Genomic DNA, 19,850 nt, shown 5'->3' on the forward strand with positions numbered 1-19,850 from the left:
GAACAAAGAAGCAATCAATAGTCTTGAGTTTTAGAGAATTATTTCACATTACAAAGGAAGAGAAAGAAGTTGCTTTTATCCTAATACTGATCTTTTCATTTCTCATTTTTCTACACAAAATATTTATTGTTTTAATCTTGTAGAACTTCTAATTACATCACTAGCAGATGTGATGCAAAAATTAGTCATCAATTGAGCTTTTTCTATATTATACACATACTTCAATTCTGTTTTCTGATCACTGCAACTTAACTTTACAATTTACATTGGAAAGATGTCTTTGGAGTTCATTTCATTTCACTATTCTTTAGCAATTGCATTTCACTCACTTAGCTATTTCTGTGGCAATTGTGCTTTGATGAGAAAAGATTGCCCAGTGTAGCCACATCACAATAGCTTTTAGATAAAATCCAGTGGGCCCAGCTAGCTTTTGATGACTTCTTGGATGCTATACACACAAAAGAAGAATATGAAAATAAAAATGATAAGCATCATTTTGCATTCAAACTTGTTCTGATTTAAGACAGATTGAACCTTTTAAATAAATACATCAGAAAAAAATGTGAAATTGCAGTCTGATTTTATTTGATAAAGATTTGCTGAAACATGATTGTTTCCTTAAAAGTCAGTTGTTATTGTAAGAAGTACAATTGAAATCCCAGACAGTTGGGGGAACTGCTTTGGATACACAACTCAGATAGATAGATAGATAGATAGATAGATAGATAGATAGATAGATAGATAGATTAATATGTTTATTTTCTGTATTTATGTATATATATACACATAGATATATGTGTACATATAATGTTTTATGCTTATGACTATAGATATAATATATGCACTCTCACTTAAATTATTTCCTGATATAGTTATGTGTAATATTTGCTTTATTCTACATAGAGAACTCTTATTTTGGCTTAAATCTCAAATATTAGAAGTGGCCTCATTTTTTATCCCCCATCCCTCAAAAGAGGTTCCTTACAATATATTGCTCCATGAAGAGAAGAAATAGAGGCATCTCTTGAGAGGAAGTGGAGCATTTCACTTAAGAGCAAGGACTATGGAACCACATTGCCTAAGTTCACATCTCTTTTATCACCATGGTAGATTGAATTGTTGCCCCAATTCTCAATCACTCCCTGTATCTATAACCTTGCCATTGTCTAAACGTGGAAAAAGTATGTCTTAATTCCTTGACTTTTGCCTCAACCATATTACTTTCTTTGGCTAATGGATGGACACAGAAGGTGATTCTATGTGAGTTCCAAGACTAGGCCTTGTGTATTTTAACTCTTTGCTCTTGCAGTTTTGCCACCATCATGAGACTATTTCCTAGGGAACTTTTTAGTCCAGAGAATATGAGAAATAGGCAGAGAAGAACTTAAGTAAAGCAATATTATCTCCCAAGGCAAGCCATGAGAGACTTTAGAACATGTCAAATGTTACGCACATTGGTTAAATTATGAGTCCACACACACATTAAGTCTGAGAATGCTTTTTCATCCTCATAAAGAGGAGTAATTTTTTTCAACAGAAAGCTTCTAAATTCTGCTGAAATATTAATCTTTAAAAAGTTGTTCATAGCATCATAAACCTCCTGTTTGTACTTCACTTTTAAGTTCCTCAAATCATTCTACCCTTGTGATCTCATTTTATCCTCACATCATCCTGGTGAGGTGAAAAGGCTTTATCTGCATTTACATGTTGGCCTTCACTGTGGCGTGGCCTACACTACATTATGGGACAGAGAATGAGCTGAGCGAAAGGTGATATGTGACGACAGAGGAATATAGAGGCAGAAGAACAAAAGGTGTGTCCATGGGAATATAAGCAGATTTTATCATCTTATCAGGGTCAGATCTAGTCATGATGTGGGGGGACCATGATGAAGAGGTAGGCTTAGAATGATTATAGAAGGGCTAGGCTGTGATGTTTCATCAGGTTCTGGTAAAAGTTTGACTATAAGAGAGAGGTAATCTGTAGTGTGTCCAGCTTGGCATTTAGCCCTAGAAAAAAAAGATGGCAAAAGTTAAACAAAAGGGTTCAGTTCTAACCCCATTTCCTCCTATATAGCATTGGGATTTGGGCTAAATTCAAGGAGAAAACAGAAAGCCAAGACCAGGAGCAGAGGAATTAACAGAAAGTCTGAAAATATTTTAAGTTCATTTGGGGGAGGAGGTTGAAAAAGCACTGACTAGATTTTAATCTAAACTATTTTTTTACCACATGGTGACATTGAACTCACTGTTTAACCTCTCTGTGCTATACTCAATTTATTTATGAAATGGGTAGTATTGTAAATTGATACAGCTACTACGGAAAACAATATGGAGGTTCCTTTAAAAATTAAGCCTAGAAATACCATATGATCCATCAATTTTTCTTCTGGGTATGTATCTGAAGAATATGAAAATGCTAATTCAAAAAGATATATGTACTCCTATGTTCATTGCAGCACTATTTACAATAGGTAAGATATGGAAACAACTTCATTGTCTATCAACAGATAAATGGATAAAGAAGATGTGATACATACACACACACACACACACACACATGCACACACACAGTGGAACATTATTCAGCCACAAAAAAGAATGAAATGTAGAGGGTATGATGCTGAGTGAAATAAGTCAGACAGAGAAAGACAAATATTATATGATTTCACTCATATTTGGAATATAAAACAAAAGAGTAATAAACTAACGAAACAAAACAAAAACAAACTCATAGAAACAGACAACAGAACTGTGGTTACCAGAAGGGAAGGGGAATGAGGGAGGCTGAATTTGGTGAAGGGAGTCAACTAGACTTTTTTGGAGGTGAACATACGTTAGAGTACATAGATATCAAATTACAATGTTGTACACCTGGATTTTATATAATGTTATTAACTAATGTTACCTCAGTTAAAAAAAAAAAGAAAAAAAAAGAAATGGGGCCATTCATCCATCACACCTGTCTTCTGCGTGCCACAAATGTAATAGTGAAGTAAAATGATGTAATGGAAATGAAAAACACTTTAACAATGAAACAAGGGTTTTATACTGATGCCAAGTGGCTTTGTTATTATGCCTTTATCATCACCATTTCCTGATCTTTACCAAGTGATTGGGTTAGAACAAATCCAAAGAACACAGGGGTTCATTTCTAGTAGTTAATTCTCATTTGTTACTTAGGTAAAGTATGATTATTGCTCTTCTTAAATGTACAGTTTGAGCAGAACAACATTTTTTCATGTGGTTTACACCAATTCATGTTCATATGTTGGTACAGTTATGTTAATTTTATGTAATATATTCCTTCCAGTGTTTTTGTTTTGGAAACAGAATAATAAAGTGACTTCTGCTAAATAAATAGGTCTGTTCACAATAACTGATACTTAAGTGAATTTGTGTGGGAGATATTTGGGTGTTGCAGACCAAATTAAGTAGCTGAAAATCCATTAACTTCAAGGCTACAGATGGATATTTAGGACAATTTCTGAAGTACAAATGTAACAGTCATGGTAGAATTTTCTTCAGCATATGCGTATAATTTCTACCCTGGGCCCATTATAAAACCAATATCACAATAATCCCATCAAAGTGAAAATAACAAAGTGTACGTGCATGATCAGAAAGCTGTAACTGGAAGTCCAGTCACTCCAGAAAAAATGAAAGATACGTAATTAGCACCTGCAATTTGCTTTGCTCTCTGATGCCCTGAATTTTATGGCATATCATGAATTAGATCTATCAGTAATGACTACGTTTTCATGGCATTAAAATACAAATGTAAAAGTTCCTCTTTCACTATTCAAAGGGCCTCCACTCCTGCCTTATATGTATAATCGTGACCCCACTCCTCACAACCCACTCCACTTGGGTATTTTCTCTTTTGCCAACCATCAATCTACTATTCCCTGCCATCTACCTGCACACATTTGAATGACAAAAATGTACATTGCTTAAAGAGAAAAATTTACATTGCTTAAGAAGAAACTGTGACTAGGAGCAGAAACCTAAGACATGTAAAAGTTGCATTAGTGCTGCCAACAAAGGGACTGACAGATTCACTCAATGACTCAATTGACCAGGACTACATTTGGTGAAATTATGCAAATCCCCTACGTGGAGCTGATCTATCAAGCATTATGAAAGACACTATCCTAGTGCAATTAAGAGCAATGAAGCCATGAAGTTTATAATCCAGTTGCAAAACAGGATAATCACATAAAATATTATCATCAACCTATCAAACATTCCTCCTTCCCCTGGGTCCCTGTAATTGCTCACATTTATTGAGCACTTGCTTTGTGCTTAGCAGTTAATACAGGTCATTATTTATTTCTTGCAGCAGCTTTGTGAGATAGGTAGAAGCATAATCCCCATTTTAGAGATATGAAAACTAATGTTTAGTAAGGTTAAGTAGCTTGCCCAAGATCATGAAGGTAGTAAGTGGTAACAGCAGGATTTGTCAGCCAACTCTGAGCCTGCACTGCCCACCAGGCATTGTAATATTCGATTAAGGGCTTCTCTCCTCTGTATAAGAAAATTTCCTTGAAAACAGGAAAATTTCTGTCTTACGCAACCTGTGGCCTCCAAAATCTCTGCCATTGTTTGCAGAATTAATATATGCATTCCACTTAGTATTTACTACATAGCTGCCAGCTCCATAGTTGATACACAGTCACATAGCTGAATATATGTCAAAGGATAAGAAAAACTACAAGGCAGTGCAAAATGCCTCATTAATAAGCCAGGATGCATACTAGCAGCATATTTTCTTATCAGAAATACCGTGATGAAAAATAGTTTTTTTATAGGAAGCATAAAAGTATGTTGCAGGAAAATTATTTTATGAAAACATCATCAAATAGCATTCTGATCATTATCTAGAACCTTAGAAAGATCACACGTAATGACACTCATTTATACTATAGTCTAATCAGTTAGTAAACTATTGATTTTATAGTATAAATGAGTGTTCTCAAAATCAAGGTTTGGGGGATGTACTGGATTGAATAGTGAGTGTCCCTCCAAAATCCATGTCTACCTGGAATCTCAATATATGACCTCTTTTGGAATAGGGTGTTTCAGATGTAATTGCTTAAATTAAAATGAACACATACTGAATTAAAACTGGCCCTAAATCTAATGACGGTGTTCGTATAAGGCCATGGATAGACCATGTGAGGAACTGCTGACCACCTACATGGGAATCTCCAGGAGCGGGGAATACTTGTTAAACATGCTGACTCCTGGGCGCCACTTCAAACCTACAAATCATATCTGTGAGGGGAGTCAAGAATCAGCATTTTTTCTTGGAGATTTCATGCTTACTAAAATTGAAAATTATAACTTGGAGATGTGAAGATGTATACAACATAGTAACTCTCTTGTACTTGTTGGACAAGAAGCTGAGTCACGCAAGGTGATATAACAAGGGATACCCTTACGTGGGGCAAAACCCCACTGTAGACATGCAGAGGAGTAGAGGCCATTGTGAAAGGGAATATATTCGATAAGTGTTAGGAATTCACACAGTTTTATTTTGGCCCCCAACTTCAGTATGTCCCGAATACCCTGAAGATATTCAATAACAGGTTTGCAAGCAGACCAGATCAAAGTTTGTTAGAGTGACAGCAACCACGTATTTAATGGTTACTGTGCAATTACTTCACACACACCATTCCACTGAATATTCTAGGCAACTATTCTAATAATGAAACTACTGAGATTAGAGGAATTAAACAATTCACTGAAAGTGACTAAGTGGCCAAGTTCACATACAAAATCTGGACTGTCTGAATTTCAGCCTTTTCCCTTTATTCTTTCTCATTCTACTCCAGGCTCTAGAATAGCGCACCTTCCTTATTAAAGCCATGTGGCTTTTCTAAAACTGAGCCTTGTCATATGGACTGCCTGCACTTGTAGTCCTGGGTAGGCATGCCATCTCTTCCGGGAGCACTAATTTTACACATTTAGGGAAAGAAACATTTTTATGCTAAAATAGGCATGAATATATAATTGCATAACATTTTTTTAATTGAATATGATTTTAAGATAAAAGATGCATGTTTAAGAAAACTTTGCAATTGAGCAGAATTTCTCAGGCTGGCATCAGTGAGCTCGGGTGTGTGAGGATCCTCATTTAGAACTCTCAGCATTTTAGGCTACTTTATGGTAAATGTTGTGAAGCAATTTCACTGACTCCCTCACTAGTTTTGTCCCACACTAGACTGCCTGGGATGTCACGGACCTTTTACTAATTTGCTTCCATTAGTCATTTTCAATTGATTTCTACATTAGTTTGCCTCTCCAGTATACTCTGCAAAATGTAAGCATTTATACAAATTTATTTACTTGACGAACCAACAATTTACTCTAATCTGAGCACCCTGACTTTTATTTCTATTACATTTTTCCAGTGGGTGGCAATGAGAGTGTGGTTTAATCCATTTTGTCAGAACAAAGTAATTTCCTGGTTGGGCACCAAAGAGGAAGAAATGGTTTTTCCACTACCGCACAGAATCAAGAGCACCATAACAAGTTCATGTAAGCCCACGACCCATGCAGTCTAGAAAGGTGCTATTAACCATTGCACCCCTGCTGACTAGAGAAGCCTGGCTGAAGGTCAAAAAACATATGGGCTGCTCTGTGGCTGGATTATATGGTGAACTACTATGATAGCAGCAAGATCTTCAATATCCAGGAAACACACACACACACACACACACACACACACACACACACACACACACAGAGGGTACCAAAAAATGTATACACATTTTAAGATAGGAAAAACTGTGTTAATATATACCGATAACAAAAGATGAATACAAGTCACGTTTGACTTTTACAATTGCAAGATGTGCTCAAAGTGGTTACCATCAGCGTCCAGCCACTTCTGATTATGGCAAACTACTGCTTGAGCAACGTTGACCAAAGTGTAAACATCTCTTAAAATGTGTATACATGTTTTGGGCACCCTGGTATATTTTCCTAAAAACCAGGACTTTTCTCAAAGTGGCGCTCAACATAGTTGAAAAATTTATGGCTTCTGCACTTGCAGTTCTCCAGATATTTAACTTGTGAGTTAAGTATACTTTAAATAATTTATTTTCCAAAATCTGTGTATATGTTTCACAACTAGAAATTAAATTAAATAGCAAAATAGAATCCTAGTTCAAGTTATTCAACAAACATATCATCAGTGGGTCTTTCCAAATACTTTTTACATATGTTCACAAAATTAAATTTTGGCTTCCCTTCCCAAACTCCCCAAAAGTATAACATAGAAAATTGGTTTGTTTTTAACAAATAAATCATTCAGTTAAGTTCATGGAACAAATTCGTACTTCAGGTAGAAAGTTTAATCGGGATTTTGGCAATGTTATTATAGGAATGTCTCTCTAAGCAACTGAGTAGTTACTCTAAATTGTGCAAATATGCTAATAAAACTTGCAAATCTTTGCAATTTTGGCACTTCCTCTCCTGCTGAAAAATGCTTGGATGGAACATTATTAGATATGGAATAAATGTGAATAAAGCACTGTTTTCCTGATAAAAATGCAAACAGAATCTTTATTTTTAACTGCTCTTCAATTTTGACCTGTAACTGGCATTGGAAACATCAGTGAAAACCAGGAAACAGCCACTGTAGCACTTAGCATCACAGATGCTTGAACAGAATCAAGTCTAGAAAATAGATTTTTAAAGGATTACAGCAGCAAATGTTATATAACAAAAGACTCAGTATAATGGCTGGGACATCTGTTGCTATTTTCAGAAAGCCGTCATTCTATTGCCATCTATTAAAATAATCTTAGTGGATACCTGACTTTTATTGTTCTTTTTTTCCATATGCCACTAGTGATTAAAAAGGTTGCCATGCAGTTGGTATTTCTATGTTCTGGTCTTGTCTTCCTTTTCCTTTTCCTTTTGTTGGTAGGTGAGGTAGGGTTTGTTGGTTACTGTTTTGTTGGTTTAATTGTTTGATTTGCTTAAAAAGAAAAAAAAAAAGTGACTGACTTACCAAGTTAATAATAGTTATTTAGCTGGTAATCTTCTAGATGACTTGAGCTTACACATATAAAATCATATACCTTAGAGTCCAGCACAGAAGTGTTCAATTACTACTAGTCTTTTTCCTTTCCCTTCCCTTCTTCTGAGAGGATTTGGTATTCATAATTGTTTGGTTTTATAAGACTTAATTATACCTTAAGATTATAGTAGCTGAAGGATAAATACTTTTGGAAGTTCAAATATCTTTATGTTTAACAATATCTATCTATCTATCTATCTATCTATCTATCTATCTATCTATCTATCATCTATCTATCTGTCATCTATCTATCTATCTCATGCAAATGTACCAATATACGAAGTACAATGGCTCTATGTCACTAAGTCATGATTTTCTAGGAGTGGGGTTCCATCCCCCATGGAGGGTATGGTGTTTCAGGGAGGAATTGAAGCCACTGTAAAGCAGAGCCCATCTTCCTGGCGGATCAGTAAAGATTGGGAGGTAAAATACTGTTTTTATATACATACAAGCATGAACTTTAATACAATCCATTAAATAAGGGACCATGAGACAAAAGTCAAAATTAAATAAAATTTTGCAGGGGGTACTTTATGTACCATTGCAAGTCCCAGAGGGAGACTTAACAACTCTCAGGGATATTCTCTGACAAATATTTGAAAAAAAACACACACTAAATTGATAAAATCACTGAAAGTTGTAAGTTCAATTTTCAAAATATGAAGTGGGAACTAGCCTTATTTACCTGTCAGAGGGCTGGCAATGTGGCTTAGAAAGATGGTGTGGAGGATGGGCACACCACAGAAGGCCAGATGGAGGAGAGTAAAGACTATTTCTTCCAGAGAGAGCCAGGCACAACTCTTCTACCTTTTTCTCAAATTGTCTGTCTTTCTGAGTTGCCTGAGTCAGAGAGTTATGGTAATCAGGTCATTTAGAGCTTACTTACTGGTCCAGTGGAGGGGTCCAACTGAGGTCTTTTTCTGCACTTTTCTGTTGGCTACATCAATTGCAAGGTGGAAAGGCGAATAAAGTAAAAGGTGGTGATTCCCTCAGGGGTTTATAGTCTTCTTGGTTACATGTTCCTTTATTTAACATTAAGAGAGAGTTGATATGAAATAGTTATAAGTGGATAATAATACGAAGTGACAATCACAGTTTGGAGCTGATAGTACATTCTAGAGGAGATAAAGAGAGGAAGAATATAGATGAAACATTCTCTTTTCTCTCCCCTCTCTTTCATGTATTCACCCACACAATGTACCAAACACCTACACACATCACTGTTGTTACCACTCAGCCCTCAGGGGGCATTTTCGATAAAACGAAGCTGGTTTGCTGCTTCTTATTGTATGAGACGTGGACTTATGAAAAATTACTCAAGAGTGACAGTTCTCTTGGGGTATGCCTTTTGAACAAAAAAGACTTTTCCTTGCAGAAGTGAAAGGGACACCAGCTTGAGAAAAACACCTTTTGTCCTCACAAAATACTCTTTCAGAGGGTATGTTAATCAGCTTCCTTTGAAGTGTAAATAGTATGTGCATAAGTTTCAGATGCTAATGGAAATGTTGAAAAAATGAGAATGCCCAAGAATATTTTCACAGTTATGCGGTGACCCCATTCCATTGAGCATGATGACCAGACTTCAGAGCTACCTTGTGACGTGGCATAGCATTGTCATTTTGAGAAGAGATTTGTATTTCTTCTGATGATGACGTTTTTTAATGTTGTGATTTGTTGGCTTTATAAAACACTGTCTTCCATGGGCAACATCATAAGCAGCAATGAATGACAATTCTTCCTTGAAATTTTTAATTACTGTGACAAAAAAAAGTAATTATTAACTTTTGTTGCTGAACCACCTCTGCAGATGTTCTTAATCAAACAAAAGAAAAAGGAAACTGTTCTCAGAAGCAAGAATATGAAATATACAATAGGAGGTGACAGCTGGGTTTGCTGGGTTGACAGGAGTGCTTGACAAACAATAGCTTCATCATTGGAAGGATAATTTCATGTCACAGACTAGATTGTGAAGAAGAACTTTGAGTCAAAAGACCTATTTCTGGCAATGTCTTCTTAGTTTAAGGGAACTGAGGGCACCATGAGAGTGATAGCAAAATGTAGAAAGGAGGTCTATACCTTAACTTAGTTAGAAGCTGAATTATATTAAATTAACCTTTGATAGGCTGGATACCAAGAGAATAAGTTGGTATTTGACCAATTTTCTTCTCACTTCTTGACTTGGGCTCTCCTTGAGCAGACCCTGAGGTAGGATTAGACTGCAGGTAGATTACTTGTGGGTTAAGTAGGGATAAAGAAGGTCAACACAGAGTATGCAATCAAGTTACCACCCTGAACAACCAGACATTTTCCTCCTGGAGAACTCTTGACTTTCCCGGCCAAGGGTGATGAAGTGGGGATATATAAACATCAACCCCTGCCAGTCTTTGGCTGAGAGCAGCTGGAGTGGGAGACATTTCTCCAAATTTCCAGCTTACTAGATACTTGGTCAGAATCTCCTAGCACTAAAAAACCTTTAGGCAAAGAAATGAACATGCTTTGCCATTCTCTGGCTTCTAATACTAAGACATGAAGGGATATGGAGAGGGCACCACAGGGCCTGTCCCACCTCCAAGCTACATAAACTCACTTCCCTTTTTATGGATTTGTTAAAACTCGTCTAAGTAACTAACCTTTTACACAAAAAAAGAAATCCATTACTCTTATGCAAAAGGATATACCTAACATTAGAAACAAGAAATACATCTGTAAAAATGTACTTCATTTCAGCTCTGGGCAGTTTTAGCCATGTTAAGATAGACCTTACCATGATATGTTATGGCGTCATTGCACGGTCATCCATGGGCCCAGTTTCCCATCCTCAGAATAGAGTTCACAAATAGCTTCAAGAGACTCTTTTCCCAATGATGATGGCCAGGTCAAGCCCTCATCTCAACAATTCCACTTTCACTTTATTTGGGATACATTTATAACTTATGTTGACTTTTAATGTTCTTGTAACATAACTCCTGGCCTCTTAATCATTGGTCATTCCAAGCACAGACTATGGTTGCTTCTCCACAAAGAGGTGGTAGCAGAATTGGCTGTTGGGCAGACCTCATGTGTCTGCTGCCATTTGCATCATTGAAAATGATACAGAAAATTGGCATGGAAAGAAAATATTACAGATTGCCAACGATGGTGGGTTGTTGTCATAGGTGAAGCTTTCTGGGAAGCAGACTGAGAAGGAGACTTGAAAGCAGAAAGCTTATTGGATCATGCTCTTGATCAATACCTAGGGGAGAGGGAGGAGAATAAGGGAAGCAGAGTTGGGAAGAAGGAAATGTTGAACCCACCAGGAACCCTGAAGCTGGGGTAGTGTATTAGTTTGCTAGGGCTGCCATCTCAAAGTACCACAGATTGGGGGGCTCAAAGAACAGAAATTTATTTTCTCACAGTTCTGGGGGCTGGAAATCTGAAGTCAAGGTGCCAGCAGGTTTGGTTTCTTCTGAAGTCTCTCTCCTTGGCTTGTAGATGGCTGTCTTCTCCCTGTGTCTTCACATAGTTTTCCCTCTATGTGTGTCTGTGTCCTAATATCCTCTTCCTATGAGGACGTCAGTCGTATTGGATTAGGGTCCATCCTAATGATCTCATTTTAACTTATTTACCTCTTTAAACACCCTATTTCCAAATATAGCAACATTCTGAGGTACTCAGGTTAGGACTTCAATATGTGGATTTATGGGGCAGGGACACAATTCAGCTCATAACTGATGTCCCTTCAAAGATGCATCTTATTGAGGGAAGGGATCTGAGACTTTAGACTGCTACGTGAGTCAGTTACTGGATACAGGCTGACTTCAGGAACAGAGAGTCAGTTTGAGTGAAGTACTCTTTTCAGCAGAAGACAGTCCTCTTTGAGGGTCTCCTCAGAAATGTCAGCCACTGGCACCTCCAGCAATGGGGTGAATGACTGCTCTCATCCTGAAGAGAGGGGGCAGATATAAGTAACATGCTTCAGCCTCTCTCCAATTGTGAAAAGGGAATCTGTTCTTTATCTTTGACTGACATTTCCCCTATTATTTCCCAGGGTGATTTCCTTGGGTATAAGGACAAGGCAGGTCATGCTTGCCATGCTAGCATTTAGAACTGCAGGTGCTAAGCCCTTGTGTGTGCCTGTGTCTCTTCCATGCTAGGCATATGGAACCACTTCAAGGACCACAACAGATGTGTCAATTGTGAGGGTGTCCATTTTTACCATTATGAAACAGGGTTGGAAATTACCTTGTACAAATGAACCTCTGGCTCAAATCAAAATAACTCTTGGATCTTCAGAGACATGGCTATTTTTTTTCTTATAGAGTTGAATGAAGAAAAGTAAAAAAGAGCAATTTGTCAAAACAAAACAAGAAGACTCTGAATTGTGCTGCCACAGAGTAACGACAGATGAACTGAATTTGCAAATAGCCCCCCAAAATGAAGGATCCTTTTTACGCCTGCAGAAACAATTTCACAATGCAAAAATGTCCTTTGAGTATTTATGGATTATAAATGATCCCCAACTCATCCAAACGTCTCTGGGAACAGGGAGAGAAAAATTTTCCTCTTCTGTAATTTGGAGATTGAAATACTTGCTTCTGTAGTGGAGTGCACAAATCTGAACATACTTAAGAACCAGAAGAATGATATTTGGTGACATTTGACAAGGACATTAAAATATCAGAGCAGAGAATCCTGTAGGGTCTTGTGAAATCTTTCTCATTGCTGTAGCCCAACTGCTAGTTTACCCTTTTTTCCTTTCTTTCATTGGCTGATATGGTCACACAAACATACACACACACATACACACACACACACACACTCACACACACACTCACACACACAAGTTTCTTTATATATACCATGGGACATTTTTATAAATGTCTCTTTCAAGATAGAATTCCTCAGCAATGTGGAATAAAATGGCCTTTCAGCATACCAGTCAGAAAAAGTGCTTCCAATGTTCTCTATCTGGCTCATAATTTTCCTTCGTCTGTTTTAAAAGATCAGTGTAGAAATAAAAGACTCACCAAGTGAACAGTTATTATGTCTACATGCCAGCAAGGTACTAGACATTTCAAGTACCTTATGGATAATAACTTTATGGGGAAAAAAACAATGTTTATGGAACATTTACTATATGTCAAACCCTTTGCCAAGCACGTTCATAGAGTATTTCATGTGGTCGTTATAGCCAACTGTGGCACTTAGGATTCTAAGATTCTCTCAAGATTCCCAACATCTGATGTACACATACTTATCCGAGTTATTAAAAAAATAACCTAGGTTCTGCTGTGAAAGGATTTTGCAGATATAATTAAGTCGACCTTAACAGAAAATATCCTAGTGGTCCTGACGTAATTACGGGATTCCTTTTAATCTGGGCCTAGAGGTCAGACATGGAGGAAGTTAGCAATTCCAAATTGAGAAAGATTTGAAATGCTTTTGCTGGCTTGGAGATGAATGTGGCCATTTAGCAAGTAATTCAGGTGGCCTCTAGGAGCCGAGAGTTACCCCCAGCTGACAGCCAGCAAGGAAACAGAGACCTCAGTCCTGCAACCTCAAGGAGTTAAATCTGCCAACAACAAGAATGAGCTTAGTAGTCAGTTTCTCTCCACAACCTCCAGATAAGAATTCAGTACAGCTGACACCTTGATTTTGTCCTCATGATACCCTGAACAGAGACCCCAGTTACACAATGCCAGACCTTTGACATACAGTAACATTAGCTAATAAACAGGGGTTATTTTAAGCCACAAAGTTTGTGGTAATTTGTCATGCAGCAACAGAAAACTAACATACCAACCTTTATAAAATAGTGTTTCCATTTTAGATATGGGGATACTGAGGCTTAGAAAGGTTAAGTAACCTGCTCAAGGTCACTGAGCTTGTACACGGTCAAGTTCAGACAGGAATATAGGGGACTGGTTACATGGAGATGCCTAGATATGGGAGGCAGAAATCTAAGATACTCCCAGACACCCACCCCCTGTGTGTACACCTTGTCCAGTCTTCTCCCCTTCAGTGTGGTGCTATCTGTGCATATGATGGGGTCAGTCACTTGCACAACTAGGCAGAATACATTTTATTAATGTAATTAAGGCATTTAATCAGTTGAGTTCATTAGAAGGGAGAGTGTCCTGGCCAGGCTGACCTAATTATGTCAGCTTTTTAAAGGCGTCTAGAGGTTGGAGACAGTGAAAGGCATAGAGACATACTCTTGCTAGCCTCGAAGAAAGAAAACATCCATGCCCTGAGCTACCGTCAACGGACGCCAAGCAAGGAATTTCAGGTGGCAGTGGAAGATAAAAGCTGTCCCTGGTTGATAGCTAGAAAGAAAACGGGGACATCAGTACTACAACTGTAAGAAACTGGATTCTAGCAACCTAAATTAGCTTGGAAGAAGACCTCAAATCTCAGGTGAGAACTGCAATGCAGCTCACACCTTCACTACAGCTTTTGAGATCCTGAGCAGAACACTCAGCTCCATTAGGCCAGGGCTTTTCACCTACAGAAACTATGAAATAAGAAAACTTTGCTGTTTTAAGCCATTCAATTTGTGGTAATTTGTTATGCAGCAACAAAGAGCTAATACACTGGGAGAAGGGCAAATTGCTCTTCTTTACTCCACTTTATGGCAGAGGAGGGACTAGGACCCAGGCATTCCAACATTTTTTGTTCTGTAATTTATCACCAGTAACTCTTTTTATCCCCTTGTTACTCTATTTAGCCTTGATTTACTCATAGCACCAAGCAAATTCCAATGGTGCTGGTTTTCCACTTCTCTCAAAACCTCTCTGTAATGCACTCAGCTCTTACTCCCTGCACAAGAATGCAGGATATGGTGAGGCCAAAACAGGAACAACAATGGAGCCGTAGATAGGGGAGTCATACCACTATATTGTCAGTCGATAGCAGCTGGTCGAGACACAAAAGCAGACACCCGCCAGTACCCCAACGAGGGGTCTTCATGCACCCCAGTCTCGCTGGCGGCCTGGCGAAACACAGGAAATAGGATCAACACAATCCACACTCCACAATCCGCTTGCTAACAGCACTTGCTAGCCGCAATCTGCACTTGCTAGCATAGCCACGGCAGCCATATTAGTGGCCAATGGATAACTGGCTACAGCTGACAGCCAACTGGTTACAGCTGATGGCCATCTGATCACAGCTGATGGTCAGATCTACTACCTAAGCCAGCACCTTTCCACATGAGGTCAAAAGCCTGGAAACTGCTCTCTGAAACTCCGTCCCTACATTGTGCTTATACAATTTTGATGCTTAAGCCCTGAAATTGAATTCACTAATTAGCAGCAGTCTGCTTTATGAAACTACCTCAATACCCAAGCATGTGTCAGTGAGTCTGTTGGTTTATCTTTCAGGAAGAGACTTCATCCCTATCACCCATTAGGCTGTTTGTAAACAACCAAGACCTCCATCAGTCTTTAATTAAAGCAGTATTTGCATGCATACAAGATCTCTGAATGTTCTTTTTTGTTTATCATTGGGGAAGCAAATTGCATTTATCAGAATCCATTCATTCTCCCAGTGTCACTGAAACACGGGATAATCTTGACTATATCAATTGCCCTAGGACTGGTAGCCGTGAAAAAAATACAGGTTGACTGCAGACTATCTTCAGGGGCAGTGGATATGATGCTGAAAAGATTAATAGAACTTATGTCATCATGTTTATGGGGCATAAAACCCCCAACTGTGGATTAATGGATATCTTGGTGAAAGAAATACATCTTCCCGCCTTTATGCCTTGATAAGTGATCTACAGTTGGCATCAATAGAAATATATAGAGAGATTGACTTTAGAAGGTCAGCTTTTAAAAGACTTTTTTGACCTCTAAGTCAATGAAAATAGATTTTTGTTGTTGACCAAGACAACTGTAACAGAAGACTTTCAACCTTAAAAAAAAAAAAAAAAAAAAAATTGTATTGAAGTTCAACATACAGAAAAGAAAAGAACACAGAGCCTAAGTGCACTTCTTGATAGTGTTTTACAAACTGAACACATTCGTGGAACCAGCACCCAGATCAAAACACCAGCATCCCAGGACTTCCCCTCAGTCTCTTTTCACCACCCTTCACCCCAGAGTAATTGCTATACTAACTCATAACACTGTAGGTGATTTTGACTATTTCTCTAATGTTTTTTAACTTTATAGGAATGGAATCATACAGTGCATACTTTCTTTTTTATTTTTTAATTTTCTCTGGATTCTTGTATGAATGGATCACAATTTATTTACCTATTCTACCATTTTAGGCATTTAAGTAGCTTCTAATTTGGAGATATTACAATCTTGTAGCTATGAACATTGAGGTATGTATCTTTTTGTGAATGTATGTGCACATTTTCCCGGTGTGTACCTAGGAGTAAAATTGCTGGGTCCTAGGCTATGTGCAAATTCAGCTAATTTAGTATATACTGCAATATAATTTTCCAAAGTGGTTGCACCAATTTTTTCTTCCAAAAGCAGAATATGAAAGTTTTTGTTAATCCACAGCTTTGCCAATATTTAATATTGTCTTTTCATTTAAAAAAATAAACTTCTAATACATTTTAATTTACAGGCAGTATTGTTGTCTCTATTATGAAACTATTAAGCACCCTATATGGAAATATCAGCACTGGGCTCCAAAGCCATTGTACTCAGCATAGTGTCAATGGATAATAAAATGACAGGTGGTAACAATAAATAACTCACACCCTTTATATAGCTCTTTTCTACTTTGCAAAAGCACTCAGGCTCCTCTATAATTCTGTTCAGGTCTTCTGGCAAACATAAAGGAAATTCTACCACCTAAAGAAATTAATTTTTGGTTCTGGAACAAAACATCCTTGAAAAATATCTGCTATATACTTACATTTTAGTCAAGTCTATTTGCCTAAACATATACTCTGCAAATATTTACAGAACTCATATCATGAGTTAGGACCTATACCATGCTCTGGGAATAAAAATCAGCACCATCCAATTCTTCATAAGGTTCTACTTCAGAATATGGGTTAGGACCAACAAAAGTTCATCTGGAAGGAAGGAATTGGAATTTTAGAATCCTTGACATGTTACATACCTCCAAAAAGGAACACTGTTATTACTTTTTGCCCTTCATTGTGTTCCTCTACATGATATTCAATTATATGACATTAAAAATTATATTGGTTGGAGTTTAATCAAGGAAGCAGAAACTTGTGAGTGATATTAAAATATGGGATTTGTTATAGGGATTAGATTTTGTACAATTGTGGGAGAAACTGAAGAAATAAATGTCCAGAAGGGATGGTTGGCTGAGCAGTGAAAAACCCATAACCAGGACCCATGAGAGGGAACTGGTGAAGACGTCTATGGAAAGCCATTGACCCCACATCTGAACAGGCCTAGAGTATGTCAGCAGGGCAGGTAATCAAGGGGCAGGTGAACAGGAAAGCTGGATGCAAAGTGGAAGAGACCAAAGACAAAGTGGAAGCCATGAGGGCAAACTAGAACCCATGGGGACTAACTGCTACATTCGCTGTCTCTCATGGCATGGAACCCCAAAGCTGCAATGCCCTGCAGAAGGGGCTTGCTGCCCTTGCAGCAGAGCAGCACCTATGCCCAGTGCAGGGCTCAGAGAACCTGAGGCAGAAGAACCGGCAGGAGCTGGAGAAGCAGTGGGCCATCTGATGAGCCACACGTACATGACCTGCCCCAACCCTGGTGCCCGTCCACCTAGCACAATGGCCACAGTCATACTTCTTCCCGTCACATCTCATGGAAATTTCTCTGTGGCCACCCCTAACTCAGAACCATTCAGAGAAATGTAATTGCATCTTAACTAAGTTGACATGATACAAACTACTACAGTTGTAGACTATTACTGAGATTTTCAAAAAATAGAAAGAGGATGCAATTCAATCCTTTCTTTATAAAGATATAAAAGCTGGAGTCCATAGAGTCAATGGCTTCTCCAATGTCACAGAGCTAGTGACAGGTATAAAAACTCATTGCCATGTGTGTCCATTTGGGTGATAACACAGAAAGAACACTGAATGTGAAATTAGTTTGCCTGAAATTTTGCCACTAATTAATTACTTGTCCTTGGGGAAAAAATTCACTCAATTCTGGATTCAACTATTCTTGTGAGAGAATGGCACATAGCCTAGGTCCAACAAATTGAAAGTGCTCAATTAGTATCTAGAAAATAAATTAATAAACTTAGTCTCTCAAGAACAACCATTTTACAAAATTATTCTATAGCCTAAAATAGAAGAAAAATTAAAACCATACTCCTGGGCCTCAATATTTAGGTATTTTTATATGTTCTGTTGAAATTTATCTGGGGCTAGAATGAATTTCCTGGACCCTTCCTCCTTTGCACAAGTCAGATTTCCAGTCTCTCAATCATGTAGCTATTAGACTTTTTCTATCCTTCTTGTCACCCCAGGTGAATTCTACTTGGTCCATTCAGTCTGAGCTTTTCAGCAGAAGACCATAGTCACAGAGCTGCAATAGCAAAAATCCAAGAAACAATGGCAATAGGACGAAGCTAGAAGAATGTCAGATTTCTAGGAATGTATTTTTATGTTTTGCTCACGAATCTGCAATTTGGTTACAGTTCAGCAGGAATAGCTCATCTCTGCTCCATGTGGCATCAGTTGGAGTAGCTCAAAAGTCTGAGGTCATCTAAAGGCTACTCACTTTCAGCTAGGGCTATTGGCTAGCACTTCCACACATGGATTCTCATGTGTCTCTCTGCTTCTATATGGTATGATGATTGGGTACACGAATGAGCCTCTTAAGAAGACCAGGCAACCCCTGAAGATCAACCCCTGTAGATCTTCCCTCCTACTGGGAACTTTGGGCTTGGCTAGTATGAATCTGTACCCCACAGGCTGGGAGAGCAGAGGGCCTAGGTGGATCTTATCTTTTTGGGTTCTTTTATATCCTGCCATGTGTTTTCATCCCACTTCCCTTCCTACTTGCCATGGGAAATGCCTCACTTGATGGTTCCAGTCAATTGCCAGCTGCAGTTTGATAGACTAGTAATTTCTAACTTACTGTACATTGTTTAAATATAGGAACTATATGGGTATTTACTTTCAAGACACAAAATTGAGTCACTGATTTAATATCAGATATACAGGAACTATTATGTGTACCCTATCTCTCTTATCTTTACCGTACGACTCTATGACTGTCTCAAAGAAACTCCTTACTTGCAGAAATTCTCTCAAAACAGAAAAAAAGAACTGCATACACATTTTCCTTTTGAGATGCCATTTACTTATTCCATAGTATCTACCAGATTAAAGTTATATTGACCTCATATCACTGTCAATTAGTTATATTTTATTTATGTTGAATTTCTGAATATGTTAAGCTAAGATCAAGTGACTTTATGCAAGTTAAACTGCAAGAAGTTTTTCAGGCTGTATTCAAGTGCTATCATGTTTGATAAATATATTTGTCTAACAAGGGTAGGATGAAACAGCTTTGTTTACTGACATACTTTATTGTCATTCTGCTGTACACCTTTCGTGTAGCTGTTTTATAAGATATAAAAAGTCTAGGCCTCCTGTCAGAACCTCAGATCTTATTTATAGCTTGCTGCGAAGTAGCTTATTGTCATTTATTACTTCCTGTTTGATTTGTATAACATCTTTTCACCAAAGAGTCTGTGGGTTTACTTACATAAACAATACACACACACACACTTGAACTTCATACATTGCTCCCATATAGTTAGCAGTATAGCACCAAAAATCTGTAGGAGGCTTTTCCATT

General features: G+C 37.9%; 1 protein-coding gene across 6 annotated transcripts in view; it reads left to right on the forward strand.

The window, feature by feature from the left end:
• The window catches only part of MACROD2 (mono-ADP ribosylhydrolase 2), a 2,124,656-nt gene that overhangs the window by 1,903,449 nt on the left and 201,357 nt on the right, over positions 1-19,850 (forward strand). The gene's annotated exons all lie outside the window — the stretch shown is intronic.

This window comes from Rhinolophus sinicus, chromosome 13 (genome assembly GCF_057876585.1).
Source record: "Rhinolophus sinicus isolate RSI-liver-muscle chromosome 13, RSI-T2T, whole genome shotgun sequence".
Lineage (NCBI taxonomy): Eukaryota > Metazoa > Chordata > Mammalia > Chiroptera > Rhinolophidae > Rhinolophus > Rhinolophus sinicus.